The following is a 27592-nucleotide window of genomic DNA, read 5'->3' as shown; positions in this document are numbered from 1 at the left end:
GAGGCTCTATCCTCTTGACAACTACAAATCTATAAATACCTTAGTATTGTATAAAAAGAGATTTTTAAGTATTCCTTTTTAGTAGGCTTACTCTTTGAGAAGCCATATATGTGTACATAGTAGACAGCTTTGTTCTCTGAAACTGGATTCAAAACTCCTTTTCTACCCTGCAAAATGGTAGTGCAAACATTTACACATGAACCTATTATTAAATATATGAGATAGGAACTAATTAGATTATGTCCATCTACTTGTGTTCCTGATTGCTGTATGTCTGAAACCAAGTCATTATGAGTTGCATCAAGTTGCATCTGAAATGACCAGGAGAATAGGTCCAAATTCATAAAGAGATAATGAAAGCTTGTAAAAAGTGATTCCCATAATTAAATATTTAACACGATTATACACTAAAGAGAGTATACATACCGAGGAAATTCTGCTGACGATCTAGAACTACTGAGGCTTTTCTTTAAAAACAACCCATTAACGTTTTTTATTGTTAACGGGTTTTTTAAATATACTTTCAGTACTTTAATTGGTTGGTCATATTTAATATTCTCAGGTATGAAATCTGTCAGTCAGATTTTGCTATAATAATGGTGCGTAACAAACTATTCAACATCTCAGTGAGTAACAACACAATTTATTCCTTATTGAAAAGTCTGCAGTTCGGTTGAGGTGACTCTGCTTCAGGCTATAGTTTGGGTTCAGGTCTACTCCATGTGTCTCTCATTCTGGTCCCTGGATTTCCTTGGGAAGTGATTTGCATGGTTTAGAGTAAGCTTACTGATATATACAAGCTAAACTACACATATGCCTTGTAAAACCGGCATGGGGGCAGCATAAGACCTCCTCTAACTTCACAAGGGGGAAGGAGAATCAAGATCAACAGCCCAAGGCTGATTCCTGTGAGGCGGAGGTCAGAGATGCCTCCTCTCTCCGCCATCTTTACCAATTCTGATACCAACTGTCCCTTCCACGGCACTCTCTACTTCTCTGCTGTGTTCAGTAATTCATTGCAGTGGCCACACAGAACTCACAGACAACACTCTCAATTATGGAGTTTATTAGGGAAATAACAGGTTACTATTCAGGCTCAGGAACACTCAGAGTACAGTTCTTCCATCAGGACAACCTCTTTCCAGACATGCTGCAGGCACGCCTCTCTCTGGTCCCTCAGCTTCTGCCCTGGTCAGGGGCAAGTGTTACAAAGCTCTTTTAGCTCTGTGGATAAGTGCCCAGAGGCACCCCACTTCGCCAGTAAGCCTCAGCCCAAAGGCACTCAGCTTTCTTCCTCTGTTGGCCGTGAAGCCCACTGCACTGTCTCTTGCCGGTCTTTCCTGTCAGTCTCTCCTGTTGCCATTTCTATGCTACAGTTTCTTGCTCCTCTCTTGGTCTCCTGATTTCAGGAGCTTCTTGGTGCAGGAATCCCAGGTCCAAAGGACCTGCTCTGCTCTTGGTTCTCCTTCCTTGGTGGTGGTGGGATCCTTCCTTTCCACTGGAATTGGCTCTATTTTAAGCTTAGCAGGATGGCAAAAATGACCAAACCCCTTGGTGGGCTACAATTACCTTATTTGCACAATCCCACCCAATCACTTGGGTGGGAGTTACAAGACCATGGTGAGAAAGGCCACACAGAAGCCATCCATCACACTGCACACATGTAAATACTCAGCTCTGATATGGTTGATTGTGTCAATTCACATTCCAGTGGCCAAGGCATGTCGCAAGGTCAAGTCCAAAGGCAATGAAGAGAAGTTACTTCTCACCCGCAAGAAAGGCATATTAAGAAGAGGAAGGGAAGAAAGAATGGTGAACAAATAACAATATCTGCTACGTGAAATATGCTTGGCAATATTTTGTATCATTTTGAGTACTTCATGTAACAAATTCAAAAAAGACTTTGAGAAAAACAGTGGACAAAAAGACCTCAAGTACTTTGGAAAGGCTTTGCGTAGATAGATGGCGCTAATTCAGTTCTGTAAGCTACTTAATGTTTATTCCTATGTCATCTTTGTTTTAAAATATAAAGCTCTATTTACATAGTGAATGTGAAAAGTGGCTACCGAATTCTGAGCTGTAAGATAGAACATGGAAGGGAATGGTCATAAAAGAATCATGAATTTAGGAAAACATTGTTTCTGGATTTTATTAAGGGTGCCAAATGTTTCAATTTACACACTGAAGAGCCTTTTATATTACTATATGATGCACATTACTGGTATTATAAGCTGCAGTACATTACATTTGAGTTTGATGCTATTCCACAAATATGGCCTCATTGGATGGCCTCATTCGTCAATGTGCCACATGGTCTTGTTGTGAGTTCTCAACTCAGATTCAGCTCCAGGTAGCACTGAAAATGAAATTTGAGCTTTCTGAGCTACCCAGAGAAGGGCCCATACTGCATTGTCCTGGGTTCCCAGTGTAACTTAACAGGGAAACTGTCACAATGTCTGAAGCCCTCGATGTTGTACAGATGCAGGAGGAGGATGTCCTCAAATTCCTTATAGCAGGAACCTGCTTAGTTGGCACCAGCCTTGACTACAAACGGAACAGTTCATCTACAAGAGGAAAAGTGATGGCATCCACCTCATAAACCTGAAGGGAACCTGGGGGCTCAGGCCTTTGTTGCCATTGGAAACCCTGCTGATGTCCGTATCATCTCCTCCAGTAATAATGGCCAGAGGGCTGCTGCCACTGGAGTCACTCCTACTGCTAGGCGCTTTACTCCTGGAACCTTTTTTAACCAGGTCCAGGCAGCCTTCTGGGATCTGCATCACTAACCAGATCCAGGCAGCCTTCCAGGACCTGCATCTTCTGGTGTTTACCGATCCCAGGGCTGACCACCAGCCTTTCACAGAGACGTCTTATGTGAACCTGCCCACCATTGCTCTGTGTAACACAGATTCTCCTCTGCTACGTGGACGTTGCCATCTTATGCAACAAGGGAGCTCACTCGCTGGTCTGATGTGGTGAACGCTAGCCCGGGAAGTTCTGCGCATGTGTGGTACCATCTCCTGGGAGCAGCCATGGGAGGGTCATGCCTGACCTCTACTTCTACAGATCTACAGAGATCTAGAAGAGATTGAAAAGGAAGAACAGGCGGCCGCTGAAAAAGTTCCCACTCCTGAGTTTACTGCCGCTCAGCCTGAGGCTGCAGACTGGTCTGAAGGCCTGCGGGTTCCCTCTGTGCCCACACAGCAGTTCCCTACTGAAGGCTGCAGTGCTCAGCCTGCACTGCAACTGGGCTGCAGCCCCCACTGCCCAGGCCACCGAGTGGGGAGGGACAACCACAGAGTGGGTCTTAAGCTGTTCTTCCACAACCTCTTAGAAAACAGAAATAAGGTTGATGGAAAATAAACATCAGTTTCTTAAAAAAAAAAAAAAAAATTGACCTTCCCAATTTCACATTCCTCTTTTCCCCCTTTAAGGACCGATTCATTGGATCCTCCTAATGTCTTCATTCTGTCTTTTGGTTTTGGTGTCTCCTTAGGTCTATGCGATTCTTTTTAAAATTCATTCAGTCTGTGTTCTGCCCAAATTGAATATCCATTTAATACAACATTCTTTATTAGACACCGTGTATTTAAATAAGTAGAAGACATGTTCCTCTAGGATGGTGTTTTTCATTAAAAAAAAAAAAAATGTTGACCTATTATAAGAAATAGCTTTTCATTGCAACCTACTAGACAAAAAATACATACATGTGCGTAAAGCAAAAGTTTTAAAAATCATTAGTTAACCGTACCACCTGATCTATTTTACTGGGGATAAGGGCTGTTTGCAACACACTACATCAATGCCAGTTCCCCTAATGTTTCAATTTACTCTTTGTAAAATACTTTTCTAAGATTTTTAGGATCAACTGGTGGGTAGGGTTAAATGAGAGAGAAAGAGACATTCACAGATCTCATATACCCTCTGTTATCATAAAGTACAAAATAAACGGTGCATATCATAGCATTGAAAGAGTTTAGAGTTTAGAGGAAGAAGCTAGTTTTGTCTAAAACAGTGATACCTGACTTCATTAAGACTGAAAAAGTGAGACTTAGATTTCATATTGATGTTTCAAGAGGATTCAAATGGGAAGCCATTTCGTTAGATTGGCACTGCCATCAGTAAGATATATTTTAGAGGCAATGAATTGGACAAGACGAACTAGATCAAGGGGCTTATTTTGAGAATTCATGTGAGATAAACTTGAAGTGAAGGACTGAAGCCAGATTATGTCTGACCAGGAATTCCAGAGGACATACCAATCATCCTTTGGGTAATGGAGACTTTCTATGGGTTTCTGATTTGAGTCTGGAATAATGTGAGAAATGTTCTTAAAAATATGAATTTGGCTTGTGACATGTAGTGTGTTCACTTACTTGCTATTGTATATTTTTTATGCTTTTCTTAGATTTTCCAATAAATGCTTCGGTGCTGAGGTTGTTAGCTGTTATACAGGGTTTAATCTGTCACTCCTTCCCTGGGGTTTATTTGCATTTTACAGGAGTTAAATTGAATAGCATTTTAATTCAGGTGAGGAGTAACTGGGCATAATTTTGAGACAGGTATCCATAGGGATATGATGCATTCATCTTCATAGGTTCTATCATAAGTGTTCATAAAAGCATTATTCCAATGTGTATTGAACCTGCTCGTTACCGCCCAGAAATCATTTTATCTTTTCCAATGGTCTCAGTCTTTTTGAGGCCTGTGCAGATGAGCTTTGGATTGGAGTATGACAATATTTTTGATCAACCCTTGTGTGTTAAGAAATTAATTGTATAAGCATCTATATTCTGATAGTCAAAATGACAAGAAGTATTCATAGTGACCTCCTAGCCAAGTTGAGATAGATTTTTCTCTCTGCATAAGTACTGTGCAAAGGTATATCAAAAGCCCTTGTGTTTTCAATTCTTTCTTGTAGGAAACTTAGACGAGTTATTTGTGTGAAGGTACTGGCGTTTTAGACAAAAACAAATTTGCGCTTCAGAGGGCTGGTCATTGCCAAATCTAGAGGGCCCTTCATTGACTTGTTTTCCTCTCCGTCCCCATAGGGCTTTACCAGCTAAAAACACCATGAGTGCCATAGACTCTCTGATATTTATACACTGCAGGAAAACAAGAAACATTTGGAGAGACTATTCCTTTATTTTTTAGATTATTACCTTGGAAGAAAATCATGTTTTTTGTGAACTATCCCTCGGAGCCTATCAGAGACAGATTATAAAGCTGTGCTCTCATGAGTCTGAATCTGTGGGGGAATTCAGCTCAACTCATTTCTAAAATATAAAAAATATGTGCAATAGATATCAAATAATAACCAGAGAAGTGTATGTCTCTGTGCTTTGAGAGATAATTACTGAAGAACCTTGTCATTTCCCAATCAGGAAACCTTTGGAGTAGCAGAGAATTGTCTTTAAAAAGAAAATCTGCTACATATTTGCAAGCACCATTATATTTGGAACAGTTTCCTCAGGGATGTAAAGGATCAAATTCTTGAAAAAGAGGGTACCTTCATTGTCATATAACTGCATTTCAACAGTGCTTTTCACCAATTTGTGATCCATAGCCTTGCTTCTCTTTGAATGCCCATGTGTCTAGCTAGCAATATAGTCATGTGCCAGAATCATTACTAAGTGCTTTACACTTTATAGAATTCATCTCATTTCATCCTCAGAATAACTCTCTGAAGTAGGAGAGCTCTAGTATCTCCGTATGATACTGGAAACAAATTATGCATGTGAGGCTACTTAACTTTCTAAGGTTTTATAATCCAGGAAGTGTCTGTTTCAAAAGATTCATCACTTTCTGCAAAATCTAAACTATTTGATGAATGAACAAACATGACTTCACCCTTACCCTATATGCCCAAGAGGAGAGAGTGAAAGAAAAACAAAAAAACAACCAACATGCAACATCCTAAAATATGATATGCTAATTTTATTTAGCAAGTATTTGGGTAAGCACACTTTCCTGAGCAGTTCTTTGAAGGGTAATCTTGGGGTATGTGAATTATAGCTGTGACTACAGACAAGAAAGTTGCTAGTACTGTGTTCTGAAGTCAGTGGGACAAATATATTAGCAGAAAAATGCAGTATGAAGGAGGGGGCCTCTTTATTATATATTTAGGTGATTTATCATTATATCTATGCTTGGATACTTAAAATTTTATTTTTCTTCTAATTTAACTTTTAATTTCCCTGTTACTGCAATGGTAAGACACTTCCCTATTTATTCATCTTTACACCTACTTGGCTTTTTACACAGTGTCTTATATGAAAGAGATGTTCCATATATGTAATTTGGAAGGAAGGATTCATTGGTTTAAATCTCAGGACACTGAACAACTCGTGATGGTGGTTTTAGTAATAATACAAGCTATCATTTTTTTGAGTTGCTATTCAGGCATTTTAGGACACTGGAAATAAGAAAGCAGGGGACCTGTAATAGTTATCTATTGTTGCATAACAAATTAGCCCAAAATTTGTAGCTTAAAATAACTAACCCTTATTATTTCACAGTTTATTTTGTTTAGAAATCTGGTACAATTTAGCTGGGTGCCTCTGGCTCAAGGTCTTTAATGAGATTGCAGTCAAGCTACTGGCAGGGGCTGCAGTCTCATATGAAGACTTGACTAGGGGAGGATCTGCTTACAGGTTCACTCATGTGGGTCTCAGTTCCTTGCTAGGTGAAGTCCAACACACTCTCTCAATTGCTTTCAATGCAAACTGTACCGCAAGATTTTCTCATGACTTGGCATCTGGCTTCCCCAGGGCAAATGGTCCGAGAGAGAGAGCTTCTAAGGTAGAAGCCACAGTCTTTTTATTATCGAAATTGGAAGTGACACCACTTCACTTCTGCCACATTTTATTGGTTTGAGGTGAGTCACAAAGTCCAGCACATTCAAGGGAAGAGGATTATAGAAGGATGTTGCCCGGAGTTAGCCAAACTTGGGGTTAAGGGCATGGTGCCCCAGACTGCTGAATCTGCCCAAGACATTGACATGACCTATAATGAGTTTGCCAAACTCCAAAGTCAAAAGGAACAGTCCCTGGGAGATTGTACTCCCTTCAACCAACTACTGCAAGTTTGAGCATTACCCTAAACCACCTCAGGTTCCAAAATTTGCTAGAAAAACTTAAAAAAAAAAAAAAAAAAACTCAGGAAAGCACTATACTTACAATGACAGTTTTCTTATAGGGAAAAGTTACAAATTAGCACTGGCCAAAGGTAGAGATATATAGGATTAAATCTGGAAGGATTCAAAACATATAAAGCTTTCATATTCTTTAGGGATATTACCCTCTCATTATCCATGTGTAGAGTATTGCCAATACAGGAACCTCAGTGAACGCAGGTGCCCAGTGATTCTACGGGAGTTTTATTTCATAGGCATGATTGATTGAATCATGGCCCCCATGACTGAACTCAGTCTCAAGTCCACTCCCCTCCCCCAAGTAGAACTGATCATGTGGCTCAAAATTCCAACTCTTTAAACACATGGTTGATTTTTCTGGCATGTCCAACTCCCTCCCCACTATTGGTGTGCCTGGCCCCATCCTGAGTCATCTCATTAACATAAACTATCAGATGCCCACCAAGCATGAACTATCCAATGTGGTCTGAGGGGCTCACCATGAATAACAAAGACACTTCTTTATCACTCTGGAAATTCCAAGCCTTAAAGGTCACCTCCTAGAACTGGGGACAAAGGCCATACCTCTCTTTGGGCTAAGGCCAATTTCTTTTTTCAGAGGTCTTAATACCAAGACGGAGATGCTCCTGGGCCATCTCAGAGGTTACCTACTATAGTATTTCTGCTGCCGTTCTCTCTTCTTGTGCTCATTGCAGAAATAAGTAATTGATCATAGCTTTATTTCCCAACAAGTCAGCCAAGGCAGCCACTGATTGACAATCATTTAGTATTGCAACCAGATCTGAAATCTGTCTTCTCTTTTTCTTGTTAAAAGAAAGAAAAAAACAAATGTATGCACATCAAAACTCTGCAATTAGTTATTTTAATTTAGTTGGAAAACAAACAAACAACAAACAAAATAATCCAAGACTAAGAAATGTCAGAACTAATCAGGGATGTATTTATAACCAATGACGATCAACCCAATTCAGCCTAGGAAAATGCTCCAGCTTTTCACCACATTACAGCACTTTCGATATTACTTCATTGCAGCTTAAAGAGAATTTTCATTTTTGTCTGTGTAAAATATCAACAAATTGGTGCCATAGGTACAGAATTTTTTTTAAGGTTGTTCAAATCGGACTAATCAAATTAAATTCAATAGAAGATTCAATTTGATTAAGCCGATTTGAATAATGTTAAAAGAAACATTATCCATATTTTGTATTTATGAATTGTTGCTGACAGTTTTGGTGGCGTAGTGGTTAAGTGCTACAGCTGCTAACCAAAGGGTCGGCAGTTCGAATCCACCAGGCGCTCCTGGGAAACTCTATGGGGCAGTTCTACTCTGTCCTATAGGGTCGCTATGAGTTGGAATCGGCTCGATGGCACTGGGTTTGGTTTTTTTTTTTTGGTTTTGCTGACAGTTTTAAGACAGCTAGTGTTTTATTAACTGATAAGTTTTTGGAATAAGAAAATCTTGACAGGAGTTTTGAATAGCGTATTCTTTATACTTTCAAACTGTGAAAACTGGGTACTTCCCTGAGAGTAGATTTTAAAAGTCTCACGAGGGATCAGGCTGAAAATTGACTTCTAGAGTCTTTGCTCTGCAGGTTGTGTATTTTTTCTTTTTTTTTCTTCACTATTGAACACTGTCTTTCTCATGCCATTTTTTTTTCTTAGTGCTTTCAGAAATGTGGTGACAAGCTCTAAACTCACACAGAAAGAAAAAGCAGGAGAAACGCTAGGTACCTTTAAACAGCTGTGACGTCTTTTGAAAATATTTATTCAGCTGAGCCAGAAACTTCAAAATCTACGTGAAAGATAAAATATAAGTTAGAAAACAAAACCAGGTTTTAAATAAACCATACGTGAAAAACATTTGAGTAGGAAAATATAAAAAACAATGGAAAAGTTGAGTGATAATTTGATGGCTCCAGTACAATGATTTACAGTGTAGATGTTTTTATTAAAATTTGGTAAATATTAACAAAAATGTGAAAGTGAACATATTAGGCATAGGTATTGTAATTGTAGTAAATAAAGTTGGTGGTTTTTAAAGAAAATTTCCATGAGCTCCATTTGTGTTGGGGAAATTTTTTTCTTTAATTGAGCATATGTGCGAAATGTTATCTGAATCACCTTTTTAGAATTTTAATAAGAGCTAAAACAATGTGAGACCACATATGGAACCTACTACCTATATTATATATACATGCTATTCTGAAAATAATCTGAGATGAAATGTGTTTTATAAATAGTTGCGTAATAAACCTGAACAAAAATGCTTCTCAAATAAATTGATGACTAAAATGTTACTGTTGTATGATTCAGATAATAATAAATTATTGTTTTATATAATATCATTGTAAGATATATCATCTGTGAATCTAATGAACTTCAGCACCTAGGACGTATAATAAACCAGTTATGTTGACGTAGAACTGTGCTCAGTGGGGCTCTCAATGGCTGATTTCTTTCAGAAGCAGATTGCCAGGCCTTTCTTCTGTTGTGCATCTGGATAGACTGGAACTGCAACCTTTCAGTTAGCTGTCAAGTCTGTTCACTGTTTTTACCACCCAGGGACTCCAGAGCATAAAGCAGGAGCTTGATAAAGGGCTGTTAGGTGAAGGAGGGAGCATCAGGACTGGCACAGTCGTTGATCTTGCTAGATGGACAGAAGTATTGACCTGTGCGCTTAGTGCCTAAGATGGGACGTGCTTATATGTATAGCTTATACAGATACTACAAATGAACAGAAAAAGCATCTCTTCTTCTGGCTTGTCGTTTGTTGTTAGGTGTTGTCCAATCGGTTCCAACTCATAGGGACCCTGTGTACCACAGAACGAAACACTGCCCAGTCCTGCGCCATCCTCACAATCATTGTTATGCTTGAGTCCATTGTCAATCCATCTTGTCGACGGTCTTCCTCTTTTCTGCTGACCCTCTTTTACCAAACAGGGGACTTATCCCTCCTGACAACATGTCCACATTCTGACTTAGAATGTATGAACTTTACCTTGATCCACTGAGAAAGAAAAAAAAAAATCTAGGTTAGTCTTTAATTTTCAGTATTTTTTTTTTTTTTTTTGAGAAAAACGTTTTTTTGACATCCCCAGTGACTGATTCACACAAGTATGGTTCATTTTCCATGGAAGTGAATTTGTGGAAGCTAATTTTTTTAAGTCAACTGCCCACAGAAAACATCAGCATTTTAAATAGCCATTTAGTTGTTAATATGAATGCTGACTGTCTCTGCTCCTCCTCTACCCAGCCTTCTTCATGTGTTTGGTGGGCTCACATTGCTATGTTCTATCTCTGCAAGCTATGGGAATTAAAAAGGCAGCATACTCAGTGGGAGTCTGTAATGTTTGATTGCTCATTTTGTTTATCTTACTGAGAATGGAATGTTGAGAGTCATTTATAGACATGAAATGCTTCATGATACAAATGTTCCTTAAATCAGATATGTGCCCCAGTGGTGTTAAGAAACAGAAATAATTGTCAGATTTTTCCTGTGACATTGAGATGTCTGAAAAGGGTGAGCTCACTCCAGCTTACTGTTATTGCTTAGGTTTATTTTGTAAAAATGTGCAACAAAAAAAACTTTGTTAAAAATAAAATATCTTTTTGTGTTTGCATAAGAATAAATATGAATATACCCACACTTCTATCAGTTTGTTGTACTGCAGTGGCTTGGTGTTGCTGTGATGCTGAAAGCTATGCCACCTGTATTTCAAATACCAGCAGGGTAACCCACGGGGGACAGGTTTCAGCGGAGCTTCCAGACTAAGACAGACTAGGAAGAAGGACCTGGCAGTCTCCTTTTGAAAATTAGCCAGTGAAAACATTGTGAATAGCAGCAGAACACTGTCTGATCTAGTGCCTGAAGACGAGCCCCTCTGCAACAGTGGCTCAAGCGTAACAACTATGAGGATGACGCAAGACCGGGCAGTGTTTCTTTCTGTTGTGCTTGAGGTTGCTATGAGTCCGAACCAATTCAGCAGCACCTAACAACAAAAAATATAAATAAATAAATCAATATGTATATATTTGGTGGAGTCCCTAAATGGCACAACTGGTGGAGCACTCAACTGCTAAGCAACAGGTTGGTGGTTCAAACCCACCCTGAGATGCCTCAGAAAAAAAGGCCTGGAGATCTGCTTCCGAAAAATCACAGCCTTAAAAAAAAAAAAAAAGTCACAGCCTTGAAAATCTTACAGAGCACATGAGTTGCAATCTACTCGATGGCAGCTTTGTTTTATTTTTGTTTCTTATATGACATCTGTATCAATTTTGGTTCTTCCCTGGGTCTTTAGAAATAATTCCTCTCCCCCTTAAATGGAAGTTACTTGGACGTTCCAAAGTGAAGTACATTTGTTTTCTAAAAGACATCTCAATTATCTAATTTTATTTCTTGATTTATTTACTGTAAATTTCCACTTGGCTTTCCTCCTAGTATTCTTCCATATGACCAAGATTATCTATACTGTTTTTCATTTATTTTGGACTATTTGCTTTTAAACAGCTTTCTCCAACAGCTAACGTTTATATATTTATTTATTTATTGTGCTTTTAGTGAAAGTTTACAAATCAAATCAGACTGTCATACAAAACCTTATATACACATTGCTATATACTCCTAGTTGTTCTCCCCGTGATGAGACAGCACACTCCTTCTCTCCACCCTGTGTTCCCCGTGTCCATTCAGCCAGCTTCTGTCCCCCTCTGCCTTCTCATCTCCCCTCCAGACAGGAGCTGCCCACATAGCCTCATGTGTCTACTTGAGCCAAGAAGCTCAGTCCTTACCAGTATCATTTTCTATCCCATAGTCCAGTCCAATCTCTGTCTGAAGAGTTGGCTTCGGGAATGATTCCTGTCTTGGGCTAACAGAGAGTCTGGGGACCATGACCTCCGGGGCTCCTCTAGTCTCAGTCAGACCATTAAGTCTCGTCTTTTTACGAGACTTTGAGGTCTGCATCCCTCTGTTCTGCTCCATCAGGGATTCTCTCCGACATTTATGATTGCTTTCTGATCTCAAAAATGATATTTCAGACCATGTTACTAGAGATTTGCAATCATGTTCTTAAATATTATTAAACTTATTGATGTTCTTCTCAAGCTCCATAGCAAGCATTCATTCTAAAGATTGGATTTGGAACATGAGGTCAATTTAGTGTTTCCCTAATCTGTTTTGAAGATAACATTAGTGCCAGGTCATGTAACAGGGTTCCATGGCCAAATCCATTTAGGAATTATGGAGTTGAACTACTTACAGCTGTCCTCTGGGTGGGGGTTGGGGAGGTGGATTCTGCTAACCAAAAGGTCAGCAACTGGAATCTACTAGCCACTCCATGGAAGCGCTATAAGGCAGTTCTCCTCTGTCCTATAGGGTCGCTATGAGTTGAGAATGACTTGATGACAATGGGTTTTTAAGGTGCATCACACACCAGCCTCCCAGAGGGAGGGTGTAATATGTTGTGTTGATTGATAGGATTGAAGTCAGAACTTCATCCTCCCTTGCCCCAGCCACAGAGCATCCTGAGGAACCCATGTTCTTACGCACACGTTTTGTAAAATCTCCAGTTCATAGCTTTTGTCTAAATCGTGCTTATATTTGAAAGATATTCCTATTATACAGAATTGTATAACTAGACTTCAAAATGCAACCTGATTGTTTTAGCCATTCAGTTTCATTTTAAAGGTGATTTTAACATGTAGCCATTATGAACTTAGCACTTCATGTCGAAATTCTGTAACATTAGGATCTGCCATGTTAACCCAACACTGATACTAAAACTGTCACGTTGCCATTTCCTCTCTCTTCTGAGGTGGAATTTGTGATCTGGTTTGGTATTGTGGTGGTATGATCAGACTGTGTGGGTTGTTGTTGTTTCTTCTTTTTCATCTTTCTGTTTTTCTTTAACTTATAGAGAATTTCTGAGACTCTCTTGAGTTCTCCTGGGAAGAATTCTGGAGTGTATCCACTGCCCAAAGACCTAATAAAAAATTTGCACAGTATAGGCCTTGGTTAAATGAATTATTCATTGACAAATATCCATCGGGGGATTAGAAAGTTTATGGCAACATGAACTGTAGAAAATGGATGGAAAAATTACCAGTCGTCAACTTTTTAAAACAAAGTCAGGAACTCAGATGGAATCTGAATTTTAGGGCATGCACATAGAAAGACATTATGCCAAATAATGAGATGGCAAACTCATTATGCATCGTGTTGTTTAGTAAGTACACCATTGGCTGCCAATTAACAGATGTAGCACCTTTCTTTTTGGTCTTTCTCCACCATCATCAAGTGTGACAATTAAAAAAAGAAGAAAAGAAACACGTGGGGAACAAGTATAGGCTGGTTTCTAACTTTAACATTATTCTGTAAGAATTTTGTCCTCAGCAACTCAGTCAGGGCTCTTTTCTCAGAGTAGAATCCCATTTTGTTTTCTTTTATATTAGAAACAGTCCACTGCATCTTGACAAGGTGTTATGAACCAAGGAGGGCAGGTCAATGATTTAAACAAGCTTTTTTTTTTTTAGTAAAAGCATATATAGGAGTTGTTGCTTGGGTTTCTGAAATGAGTCTTAACAGCCGCCTATAATTGAAAGCACTTCATGCAGGCATTTCATGCAGGGCCCTTCACAAAATGGACTTTCAAAAACTGCAGGTTGACCTGTACTAAAGAAGTAGAAGTGCTTTGTGCCTTTGACGTGTAATCTGGGTAAATCATACACTGTCCATATTGAGTTTCCTGATTAAATAATAACCTCTCTATATCTCATTATCTCTCCCTAGTTTTCATCCATCTATATGTGTGTATAAATATATAATGCAATCAAATATATGCTTATGTCATTGACTATTTATGTCTATTAATAAGTTATTACCATGTGCCTAGTACTTTCTAGGGTATGCGATTTCATATATACTTCACAAAGATCTATGAGGAAGATAGTGGTATTAATATTTTATATATGATAAAACTGAGATTCAAAGAATTTAAAAGGTTTTCCAAAATATACAGACTAAGAGACAAAAGCCAGCCTTTCCTTTTTTTATGAATATTATATAAAAAGTATGTAGACCAGTTATTTTTAATCCGTGCCCTAAGGACAATTCTTCAATTCCCATCCTATTCTGGAATGTTTCATTTCTTGAGGGCAGACAGTTCTTTCACAAATCTAACCTTGATGAGAGTTTTATGCCCACCTCTTTCTCTTAATAAGTATGTAGAGAGACCAGTCAGAATTCTGCTTTTTTCTTGACTCTTAGCATACCACAAACCCATTGCTGTCAAGTCGATTCTGACTCATAGTGACCCAATAATTATTGATAATTAAAAAAATGCTCTAATGGCAGGTTATCCATTAGAGTGGAGGAAATAAAGCACAGAGAACCTGGGCAACCCAAACTTGGGACAATCACCTCTTAAGAAATGGAGAGTTCACTGAGGTTGCTAATGAACCCTATCATTCCTGTCACTCAAGAGGATAGCTTACAAATGGCCTGTAGAGAATCACAGGCCAGAATATACTTCTATGAAATATAGAAAACACATTATATTGAGCTAATTTTCCCTTCATTTTTATCTTAAAAAAAAAGATGTTTTTATAATTCCACAGGCAAATGCTCTTTTCTTTTTCCCCCTCAATATTGCTACATCCAAGACTCTAAAGCCACTCATACCAACCAAAAACCAAACCAAACCCAGGGCCATTGAGTCGATTCCAACTCATAGTGACCCCATAGGACAGAGTAGAACTACCCCAGAGCTTCTAAGGAGAGTCTGGCGGATTCAAACTGCCGACTGTTTGGTTAGCAGCCGTAGCTCTTAACCACTATGCCACCAGGGTTTCCACTCATACTAAGGAAAGCACAAAAGCTAAGTTGAGCGTCCTAGGGATGAGTGTCATAGGAGTTGGTACATTACTGAGAAAGGAGACATTACTTCAGGGGAACTTAACGACGCCATTTATTTCCTAGTGCTCTGAGGCACAGCCCACATGGAGATGGATTGTAATGAGACTTCTGTGAGATATTCGGTGAGATGAAGTCACCTTTATTGTTGTCACTATAAAGGCAAGCGGAAACCCTGGTGGCGTAGTGGTTAAGTGCTACGGCTGCTAACCAAAAGGTCAGCAGTTTGAATCCACCAGGCGCTCCTTCAAAACTCTATGGGGCAGCTCTACTCTGTCCTATAGGGTCGCTATGAGTCGGAATCGACTCGACAGCAATGGGTTTATAAAGGCAAGCATGAGAGATTTTAGCAAGATCTTCGTTTTTTAGAGACACATTTATCATTTTTCTTTTTTTCCCTCTCTTTGTTAAGTAGGTGCTACTAATGCTTCTGATTCGCCAGTGCTCAGCTCCCAGGATTGCACAAATAGGATGATAACTTTCATAAAGCTCTTGTTAAGAAATCCTGCTGTTGATCTATGTCCTCATCTAGGTTGATCCAGAAGGTATCTTAGCACAGGTGTATATGCCAAAAAGAGTTTAAAGTTTAAATTAAAAAAAAAAAAAGTCCATCTTTCTTTCTTGTATCTAGAATAATTTGAAAATGTTTTAAAAGAGATTTTAAAGTGAATTTCTAGAACACTTTCAGTAGGATTAAAAAGATTGAAGATTTACAAACCTTGAAATGGCATAATTCTCATAATACTTATGACAGGTATTAAGAAAAATCAAGAAACAAATTCCTGAAAAAAAAAATGCACTTTTGTTTGTCTTCTATCTCAGTACAGGTGTGCATTGCTTAACATCCATTTGGACAATGTCCCACCACATATACTTCCTAGGTACCATGAGGTTATAATATACCACCCCCTCCCCAAAAAAAAAGAAAAAAAAAAACCGGTTGCCATCGAGTGAATTCCAACTCATAGTGGCCGTATTGGATAGAGTAGAACTGCCCCATAGGGTCTCCAAAGAGTGGCTGGTGGATTTGACTACCAACTGCTTGGTTAGCAGCCAAATTCAGAAATCTTGATTGGAGAATGAGTTATACGGATGTACTCTGCTAGAGATCTGATCAGTTTCTTGCTAGCTCTTGCTGTTCCACCTCCAGCCTGGCCCTAGGGTGGCAGGGCTGGGGGAGGGGGTCTCTGCAACCATCCAAGGCTGCCTGGCCCTCTGTGCAAGGACTGCACAGACTCCGCTGGAGTTGCTGACAGGGATGCCCCACTGAGGCCGCTGCTCCCCTTGATGCCTGGGCCTGAGGCCTTGGCTCCTCCTATGGTGGTGACTACCTAATGATCTGGGCTGTGGCAGTGCAGGAGGAGCAGGAAAGGTGGGCAGGGTAGGAGAAGGAAAAAGGGCAGACTGGAGTGGAAGAGTTAAAGCCCATTAGGAGGGACAGGGATGGCAAGGAGGGACAGGGATGGCAAGGAGGAGGGAAGAGTAGGGAGCCGGTGACTGGGCTGGCTAGGTGACTGTGCAGAATCAGTGGTGATGGAGGCGGCTCAGGTCCTGGGCTTGACCAAGGACCATCCTGTTCACCTCTTTCCATTACAAAATATGGTGTTTGCACAAAGTCCAAATCACGTAACGTCCTGTTTCACAGAAGGTATCGTGGTCGTTAAGCAATGCATACCTGTATTGGGATAAAGGGTCACTTTAAAGTAGAGAGCCCTGGTGGTGCAGTGGTTAACTGCTCTGTCACTCACCACAAGTTTGGTGGTCGGAACTCACCAACTGTTTCATGGTGGAAAAGCCTGGATGATCTGTTCCCATAAAGATTATAGCCTATGAAACCCAGTGCTACTCTGTCATATAGGGTCACCATGAGCTGGAATCAACTGGATGGCGTACAACCACAACAACATAAAGTATCTAATGAAGGTCACATTCTTAATTTTCTACCAGTAGAAAATCCTGATGTGTCTGACCTCTCATCTCTTAGAGGTCAGTGAAACTTATGAACAAAGCAGGCAGGCAAATGCAATGGCGGTGAATGATCCTTGTAAGTCTTCTTGCCTTAAAGGGCTGTTAGTTTGGAAGACTGCATTATCTTTTAGCACAATGTGCTTGTTGAGATTACTTTAGGAATCTTAGAAAATGATAATGATGCTTAAGGCCTGCCAAGATTTTTTACCCCGTATACTAAGGATTTTCTTTGGACTCCATACATGACATTCTATACTAAGGATTTTCTTTGGACTCCATACATGACATTCTGCTCTAGGAGAAATGCTTTATAACAGTCATTTGGGCACTTCAGTCACTATGTCCCCTTGGGAACTTAAAAAGAATAACTTGTTTCTTTAACAAAGGCCATTCTAGTAGTATGTGTATAGTTTATTGGAGTCCTCACGTTTTTCACCTCTACAGGTTGAAACAATGAAAATATAGTGTAACTTGAGACAATTTGTCTTTGTAAATACTTTTTAAATTTTACTATGAAATATGTCACATATACAGAATATGTGATATTTGTGACCATTTGAAAGCACAGAACTTTAAACTTTCGTAAAGTATATGTAATTGATATTGTAGGTTTTTATATAACTTCCGGTCAGCAATATCCAGAGAAATCAGGGTTGGCAGGGTGCAGGACCATGTTAACTTTGTAGTCAGAAAGTGATTATCCTAAAGGTCTCCATTAGTCTCCCAGATCCATACCTCCAAATGGATGTTCTGTCGATATACAGCTTGATGAGATGTAAGGTCAGGACCATAGGGAGACAGGTAGGCATGGATTTCAGTTTTGGCTCAGCTATTTCTAGTTAGGTATCGCTTTTGGCAGGACATTTATTGTTTCTAAGGTTCAGTTTTCTCCCTGGTCGTTGTGGAAATAATTCTTTCCCCCATATATTATGGTCGTGGAGGATAAAATGTAGTCATACATTTTCATAGTAAAGTGCTTATATATTTAAATATCATGATATTTCAGTATTGGGATTGCTTCCTTGTGATAATCTGTCACTCAAACCACAGCCAGCTACTCACTACCTTTGATGTGAAGCTCTCCCTGTGTGCTGTGTTTAGAGGATGTGTTTCTCCTTCATTTCTGAAACGGTTACTGATTGCGTCACTCAGTTGCCTATTAAGTGTGTTGTTATATGCACCTTTTGGACTCTTGACTGCTTAGAAGCCGTTTTTTTAAGAGCTTTATTAAGTTATAATTTACATCCTGTATTTTTTTTTTTTTATAGTTCACCGGAGTCCTGATAGCACAGTGGCTAAGAGCTCAGACTACTAACCAAAAAGTCGGCAATTCAAATCCACCAGCCGCTCCTTGGAAATCCTATGGAGCAGTTCTACTCTGTCATATAGGGTCGCTATGAGTCAGAATTGACTCTCTGGCAATGGGTTTGGTTTTGGTATAATTCACCAGTTTAAAGTGTGTAATTCATTGGCTTTTAGTATATTTACAGTCATGCAAACATCGCCATAATGAATCTATAACACTCTTAGGAGAAAACACGGAAGTGAATCATTGTGATCTTGGGTTAAACAATGATTTCTTAGATTTGACACCAAAAGCCACAAGCAATAAAAAAGAAGATAGGTAAGTTGGGATTCATTGAAATTAAAAACTTCTGTGCTTCAAAGGTTACCATAAGAAGCCATTTTTATACTATGCAACTGATCTGGACATAATTAATTAGGCCAGGGATGATCATTTATTTAACTCATGGTAGACCGGCACAGAATTTCTCATGTGGAAATTTGCAAGAGGCACAACAAAATAGAATGAAGAGTAACTCTGTGGACCTATAACATGAAACTCTAGACAACTGCATTTACTATAATCCATTATCTAAAGGAAGTCAGTCAGAAGAGGAAGAATAGACAACAAAAATAGCAGCGAAAGTGGAGTGTAGGAGGAGAAGGAGAAAAGTTTGCTTTAGAACCCTCCAAAAACCCAAACTCGTTGCCATCCAGTCAATTCCAATGTGGAGTGTGAATTGGGTCTGGTTCATGAACTGCTTGTTACTAGTCACTACACGAAAAGAAGATCATGCCAGAATACAATAGTTCAGCTGACATTTTCTTTTAGTAGCAAGATTTGCTGAATAAAAAAAAGTATTGTGTTGATTTACATTCTGATGCAATCTTATTGTCAGGGACCAGCATTTAGGGTAGCACTCTTCTAGAATATTGGAACATTAAGTTTGTTAAGGTTACTCACTGTGTCTTTCTTAACTTTGATGCCTACTGCACAGCAGGTTCCTTGACCTAATAGTGCTTAATGAGTATTGGATGAAGAAATTGTAAATGGATGAATAGTGTACAAGATCTTGTATTTAGACTTATTATGGCTTTAGAGGCAAAAAAAAAAAAAAAAATTGCCACAATGAAAAATGTGACTTTTCATTCACCTGACCTGTGTAGAAGCTGGTATTTATAATCATAAGAATATTAACTCCTGATCAAAATGTTATTACTTTTATACTAAAAGAGGGACAAAAACTGAAGATCTATGAGTTCTCCTTTCTGGCATGTAGATGACAATACTGGTACCGCCAGTAGCTGTTGAGTTGACCCTTGGTGACCCCATGTTTGTCAGAGTAGAACTGTGCTCCGTAGTGTTTTCAGTGTCTAGTTTTTTGAACTTAGATTGAGAGGCTTTTTTTCAGATGCACCTCTGAAACCTTTTGGTTAGCAATTGAGTGCATTAACCGTTCCCACTACCCAGGGACCCTGACAATATTGGTAACACTATGCAAATATAATTTATCTTTAAAAAAATTTAATTCTCTGAAGACCTTGAGTCTAAGGCTGAGGAATTCTGGCTTCTCTCATGTCCACAGTGGAGAACTGTGACTCCTTGAGGCCTGCAACTGCACCCTGTAGTTATACAGTCCTGAGACATAGTCAATAGATTATGAAGAAGTAACAGTCTTAAGATTCAGTGGTCACTTTTTATGATTTCTCACACATGACCAACACCACGCTAATCATATAGACACTCAATAAATAGTTTACCTTAGGAAAATAATCCTGTAAAAAGAGAGGGGCAGCATTTATTGTTATATATTCCACATGAGTTGAGAAACTGTATTCCTCAAAGATTTTTTTTAGTTCACCTTGGCCAATTAACCTTTGTTGAAAGCTTTGAGGAAAAAAATTTTTTTTTCTACTTCATATAATCTATTACACATGTTCTCTTTCCAGGATGGTTGAGAGAAAATGTTAGTTGTGTTACTCTTGGTTATCTAGGAGAGGCCATATGAAGGAATGCACTGATAAACCCAAACCCATAGCTATGGCTAACTTTGTATCTGTTATCATGCAATTTCTTTCATACTCTTTAAAAGTGGGAAGCTTATCCTATCTCCCACAAAAACTATAATTGAAATGGCTTTGCCCATTAAAAAGTTAAAAGGTTAATTATATGGAGATGAAATTGGAATTTGAGGCTCATAAACAATATTATGCTTTTTCGCATTTGATTTTTTTACCAACTACACCATGAATAGAACCCTAGTGGTACAGTTGTTAAGAACTACGAATCCACCAGCTGCTCTTTGGAAACCGTATGGGGCAGTTCTATTCTGTCCTATAGAGTCGCCATGAGTCAGAATCGGCTGAACAGCGATGGATTTGGTTTCTTTTTTTTTTACACCATGAATAAAAGGTTTAATTTTTCTTCTTTTAAATCTAGTTGCTTCTAAAAATAAATTCCATTATATTCCCCAAACTTTAGTTTCCCTCCCACTGACCACTCTTAGAAAAAAGTGGAGCTCTTGCTTTATTTCAGTAGAAACTGGAAATAGGTGCAACTAATGAGGCAACTCTTGATTCCATTTCAGAATAGGGTAAGACTTTGGTTTTTCATTTCAGAAGTTAAGATAAGCCTCTGTGTGTGGTCCCATGTGTTCCAGAGACTTTTTTTTTTTTTTTTCTACTAGTTAGAAATGAGGCAGAATTCCCATGGAGTAATTGTGTTTGAGACACTACAGACCTGAAAACTTTACAGAAAAGGCTGCTCCTTCCTCAGTGGAGTTCATTTGCTGATGGCTACATAGCTGCATGATCGATACTGGTCTGAAATGGAATACCCAGTATGGCCATGCTTCTTGGTAACATCACACGAGCCCACCAGAAATGGGATGGGACTGTGGAAGTAAACATAACTTTTTTTGTTTTTTAAATGTCTATCATCTTACAAGTTTTGTGGTTATTATTGTTACTGATGTTGTTAATGAGATGTCCCTAATAGTGCCTGGCAAGAGAAGATCCTCACTAAATAGTGGTTGAATGAGTGAATATTTTAGTCCGCAGAGAATAAGCCATAGGATATAAATATACACGATCAATATTCAACGGCCAAAACCACTGCATCTCTTTAAACATCTTAAGGTCAAATGTGGAAAACAGTTGCTGTGCTTTGAGTTCCATTATTTGAAAAATAACAAGATGCTTATAGGGTAAGGTAAAGTCTTAGGAATTCTAAAGTCCTACCCAGGAATATAATTGATTTTTCAATGGTACCTACTTTTAAATGAATGCTATTCTTGTTACTATTATTATTAAACTTACAAAATAAAATTATTGCCAGTATATTCTTTGCCTTGAGATGCAGATGGAGGGGATCTGTTCAAAGGAAGGAATGAGAGTCCATTTTTGTATTTTCTTCACGCTAAGGAGATTTTATTAGAAAGCAATAATCTGAATAACCTTTGTACTTATTTTATTAAAGTAGAGATACAAGCTCCGCATTCATGTAATGTGTCACTCTAGTAAGAGAATCTGAGATGGTAAACACTCAGCAAAAAGAACTGTATGATACATTTGTGGCTTACTTTATTATTTTTTTAAATACTTTTGGAATTTCTGTATCAGTGAATTTTATAATTAAATGAAAGTTATAAATTTTAAACATCCAAACTAAATTTTATTATTTTGGGTCAGTTTTATTGAGACATAATTTACATACAATAATATTCACCTGTTTTCAATTTGATCAGTTTTGACAAACGTGTGTAGTCATATAACCACGATTAAGTTATGTAGAGAACATTTTCATCTTGTCAGGTGATTAGGATTTTTCCTCATGTTTTCTTCCAAAAGTTTTATTTTTTAACTCATTTAAAACTATTAACCATTACAAGTTAATATTTTCATATACAATAATGTTAAGATAGAAGGTCATTATGTTGCGTATGAATATACAATTGTTCCAACACCATCTTTTGATTGTCTTGGCGCCTCTGTGGGAAACCAACTGGCCTTTTATGCTGGGATATATTTATTGTACTATATTCCATTTCATTCATTTACATCTTGATGCCAGTCCATACTGCCTAATTATTGTAGTATAAAACTTTTTATTTTTTATTGTGCTTTAAGTGAAAGTTTACAAATCAAGTCAGTCTCTCACACAAAAACTTATATATATATATATTTTACATCCTCCCAATTGCTCGCCCCCTAATGAGACAGCACACTCCTTCCCTCCACTTTCTCTTTTCATGGCCATTCTGCCAGGTTCTGACCCCCTATGCCATCTCATCTCCCCTCCAGATAGAAAATGCCAACATAGTCTCATGTGTCTACTTGATCCAAGAAGCTCATTCTTCACCAGTATCATTTTCTATCCCATTGCCCAGTCCAATCCCTGTATGAAGAGTTGGCTTCGGGAGTGGTTCCTTTCTCGGGCTAATGGAAGGTCTGGGGACCCTGACCACTAGGGTCCTTCTAGTCTCAGTCATACCATTAAGTCTGGCCTTTTTATGAGAATTTGGGGTCTGCATCCCACTGCTTTCCTGCTCCCTCAGGCGTTCTCTGTTGTGTTCTCTGCCAGGGCAGTCATTGGTTTTAGCCATGTACCATCTAGTTCTTCTGGTCTCAGGTCAGGCTGATGTAGTCTCTGGTTTATGGGGCCCTTTCTGTCTCCTGGGCTCATAATTACCTTGTGTCTTTGGTATTCTTCATTCTCCTTTGCTCCAGGTGGGTTGAGATGAACTGATGCATCTTAGAAGGCCACTTGCTAGTGTTTAAGACCCCAGACGCCACTCTCCAAAGTGGGATGCAGAATGTTTTCTTAATAGATTTTATTATGCCAATTGACTTAGATGCCCCCTGAAACCATGGTCCCCAAACCTCCTCTCCTGCTACACTGGCCTTCAAAACATTCAGTTTATTCAGGAAACTTCTTTGCTTCTGGTTTAGTCCAGTTGTGCTGACCACTCCTGTATTGTGTGTTGTCATTCCCTTCACCTAAAATAGTTCTTATCTGCTAATTATGAACACCGCTTTCCCTCTCTCCCTCCCTCCCCGCTCTCGTAGCCATCAAAGACTATTTTCTTCTCTGTTTAAACTATTTCTCGAGTTCTTATAATAGTGGTCTTATACAATATTTGTCCTTCTGCAACTAATTTCACTCAGCATAATGCCTTCCAGATTCCTCCATGTTATGAAATGTTTCACAGATTCATTAATTTTCTTTATTGATGCATAGTATTCCATTGTGTGAATACACCATAATTTATTTATCCATTCATCTGTTGATGGGCACCTTGGTTGCTTCCATCTTTTTGCTATCGTAAACAGTGCTGCAAAGAACATGGGTGTGCATATACCTTTTTGTGTAAAGGCTCTTATTTCTGTAGGATATATCCCAATGAGAGGAATTGTTGGATTGTATGGTATAAAATTTTCTTTTTCTTTTATTATTAACTTTTATTGAGCTTCAAGTGAACGTTTACAAATCAAGTCAGTCTGTCACATATAAGTTAATATACATCTTACTCCTTACTCCCACTTGCTCTCCCCCTAATGAGTCAGCCCTTCCAGTCTCTCCTTTCGTGAAGCCTTTGCCAGCCTCCAACTCTCTCTATCCTCCCATGCCCCCTCCAGACAGGAGATGCCAACACAGTCTCAAGTGTCCACCTGATATAATTAGCTCACTCTTCATCAGCATCTCTCTCCCGCCCACTGTCCAGTCCCTTTCATGTCTGATGAATTGTCTTTGGGGATGGTTCCCGTCCTGTGCCAACAGAAGGTTTGGGGACCATGACCGCTGGGATTCCTCTAGTCACATCCAGACCATTAAGTATGGTCTTTTTATGAGAATTTGGGGTCTGTATCCCACTGATCTCCTGCTCCCTCAGGGGTCCTCTGCTGTGCTCCCTGTCAGGGCAGTCATCGATTGTGGCCGGGCACCAACTAGTTCTTCTGGTCTCAGGATGATGTAGGTCTCTGGTTCATGTGGCCCTTTCTGTCTCTTGGGCTCTTAGTTGTCGTGTGACCTTGGTGTTCTTCATTCTCCTTTGCTCCCGGTGGGTTGAGACCCATTGATGCATCTTAGATGGCCACTTGTTAGCATTTAAGACCCCAGACGCCACATTTCAAATTGGGATGCAGAATGTTTTCATAATAGAATTATTTTGCCAATTGACTTAGAAGTCCCCTTAAACCATGGTTCCCAAACCCCCGCCCTTGCTCCGCTGAACTTTGAAGTATTCAGTTTATCCCGGAAACTTCTTTGCTTTTGGTCCAGTCCAGTCCAGTTGAGCTGACCTTCCATGTATTGAGTGTTGTCCTTCCCTTCACCTAAAGCAGTTCTTATCTACTAATTAATCAGAAAAAAACCCTCTCCCACCCTCCCTCCCTCCTCCCCCCCCCCCCCCGTAACCACAAAAGTATGTGTTCTTCTCAGTTTATACTGTTTCTCAAGATCTTGTAATAGTGGTCTTATACAGTATTTGTCCTTTTGCCTCTGACTCATTTCACTCAGCATAATGCCTTCCAGGTTCCTCCATGTTATGAAATGTTTCACAGATTCGTCACTGTTCTTTATCGATGCATAGTATTCCATTGTGTGAATATACCACAATTTATTTACCCATTCATCCGTTGACGGACACCTTGGTTGCTTCCAGCTTTTTGCTATTGTAAACAGAGCTGCAATAAACGTGGGTGTGCATATATCTGTTTGTGTGAAGGCTCTTATTTCTCTAGGGTATATTGCGAGGAGTGGGATTTCTGGGTTGTATGGTAGTTCTATTTCTAACTGTTTAAGATAACGCCAGATAGATTTCCAAAGTGGTTGTACCATTTGACATTCCCACCAGCAGTGTATAAGAGTTCCAATCTCTCCGCAGCCTCTCCAACATTTATTATTTTGTGTTTTTTGGATTAATGCCAGCCTTGTTGGGGTGAGATGGAATCTCATCGTAGTTTTAATTTGCATTTCTCTAATGGCTAATGATCGAGAGCATTTTCTCATGTATCTGTTAGCTGCCTGAATATCTTCTTTAGTGAAGTGTGTGTTCATATCCTTTGCCCACTTCTTGATAGGGTTGTTTGTCTTTTTGTGGTTGAGTTTTGACAGAATCATGTAGATTTTAGAGATCAGGCGCTGGTCAGAGATGTCATAGCTGAAAATTCTTTCCCAGTCTGTAGGTGGTCTTTTTACTCTTTTGGTGAAGTCTTTAGATGAGCATAGGTGTTTGATTTTTAGGAGCTCCCAGTTACCTGGTTTCTCTTCATCATTTTTGGTAATGTTTTGTATTCTGTTTATGCCTTGTATTAGGGCTCCTAGAGTTGTCCCTATTTTTTCTTCCATGATCTTTATCATTTTAGTCTTTATGTTTAGGTCTTTGATCCACTTGGAGTTAGTTTTTGTGCATGGTGTGAGATATGGGTCCTGTTTCATTTTTTTGCAAATGGATATCCAGTTATGCCAGCACCATTTGTTAAAAAGACTATCTTTTCCCCAATTGACTGACACTGGGCCTTTGTCATATATCAGCTGCTCATATGTGGATGGATTTATATCTGGGTTCTCAATTCTGTTCCACTGGTCTATGTGCCTGTTGTCGTACCAGTACCAGGCTGTTTTGACTACTGTGGCTGTATAATAGGTTCTGAAATCAGGTAGAGTGAGGCCTCCCACTTTCTTCTTCTTTTTCAGTAATGCTTTGCTTATCCGAGGCTTCTTTCCCTTCCATATGAAATTGGTGATTTCTCTATCACCTTAAAAAATGACATTGGAATTCGGATCGGAAGTGCATAGTATGTATAGATGGCTTTTGGTAGAATAGACATTTTTACTATGTTAAGTCTTCCTATCCATGAGCAAGGTATGTTTTTCCACTTAAGTATGTCCTTGTTAATTTCTTGTAGTAGAGCTTTGTAGTTTTCTTTGTATAGGTCTTTTACATCCTTGGTAAGATTTATTCCTAAGTATTTTATCTTCTTGGGGGCTACTGTGAATGGTATTGATTTGGTGATTTCCTCTTCGATGTTCTTTTTGTTGATGTAGAGGAATCCAAGTGATTTTTGTATGTTTATCTTATAACCTGAGACTCTGCCAAACTTTTCTATTAGTTTCAGTAGTTTTCTGGAGGATTCCTTAGGGTTTTCTGTGCATAAGATCATGTCATCTGCAAATAGAGATAATTTTACTTCCTCCTTGCCAATCCGGATGCCCTTTATTTCTTTGTCTAGCCTAATTGCCCTGGCTAGGACTTCTAGCACGATGTTGAATAAGAGCGGTGATAAAGGGCATCCTTGTCTGGTTCCCATTCTCAAGGGAAATGCTTTCAGGCTATCTCCATTTAGAGTGATGTTGGCTGTTGGCTTTGCATAGATGCCCTTTATTATGTTGAGGAATTTTCCTTCAATTCCTATTTTGGTGAGAGTTTTTATCATAAATGGGTGTTGGACTTTGTCAAATGCCTTTTCTGCATCAATTGATAAGATTATGTGGTTTTTGTCTTTTGTTTTATTTATATGGTGGATTACATTAATGGTTTTTCTCATATTAAACCAGCCTTGCATACCTGGTATAAGTCCCACTTGATCAGGGTGAATTATTTTTTTGATATGTTGTTGAATTCTATTGGCTAGAATTTTGTTGAGGATTTTTGCATCAATGTTCATGAGGGATATAGGTCTATAATTTTCTTTTTTTGTAATGTCTTTACCTGGTTTTGGTATCAGGGAGATGGTGGCTTCATAGAATGAGTTGGGTAGTATTCCATCATTTTCTGTGCTTTGAAATACCTTTAGTAGTAGTGGTGTTAACTCTTCTCTGAAAGTTTGGTAGAACTCTGCAGTGAAGCCGTCCGGGCCAGGGCTTTTTTTTGTAGGGAGTTTTTTGATTACCCTTTCAATCTCTTTTTTTGTTATGGGTCTATTTAGTTGTTCTACTTCTGAATGTGTTAGTTTAGGTAGGTAGTGTTTTTCCAAGAATTCATCCATTTCTTCTCGGTTTTCAAATTTGTTAGAGTACAATTTTTCGTAGTAATCTGATATGATTCTTTTAATTTCAGTTGGGTCTGTTGCGATGTGGCCCTTCTCGTTTCTTATTCGGGTTATTTGTTTCCTTTCCTGTATTTCTTTAGTCAGTCTGGCCAATGGTTTATCCATTTTGTTAATTTTTTCAAAGAACCAGCTTTTGGCTTTGTTAATTCTTTCAATTGTTTTTCTGTTCTCTAATTCATTTAGTTCAGCTCTAATTTTTAGTATTTGTTTTCTTCTGGTGCCTGATGGAT

The 27592-nt window shown here is 38.9% G+C and overlaps 1 protein-coding gene and 1 pseudogene across 1 annotated transcript in view; both read left to right on the top strand.

The window, feature by feature from the left end:
• Positions 1-27592, top strand: part of DPP10 (dipeptidyl peptidase like 10) — an 846520-nt gene that overhangs the window by 114172 nt on the left and 704756 nt on the right. The window lies entirely within an intron of this gene.
• On the top strand, positions 2453-3334 carry LOC126077877 (40S ribosomal protein SA-like; annotated as a pseudogene).

The sequence above is a fragment of the Elephas maximus genome, chromosome 6 (assembly GCF_024166365.1).
Source record: "Elephas maximus indicus isolate mEleMax1 chromosome 6, mEleMax1 primary haplotype, whole genome shotgun sequence".
Taxonomy (NCBI): domain Eukaryota; kingdom Metazoa; phylum Chordata; class Mammalia; order Proboscidea; family Elephantidae; genus Elephas; species Elephas maximus.
Note: the sequence above shows the minus strand (reverse complement) of the source record. Positions and strands in the feature narration are given on the sequence as shown.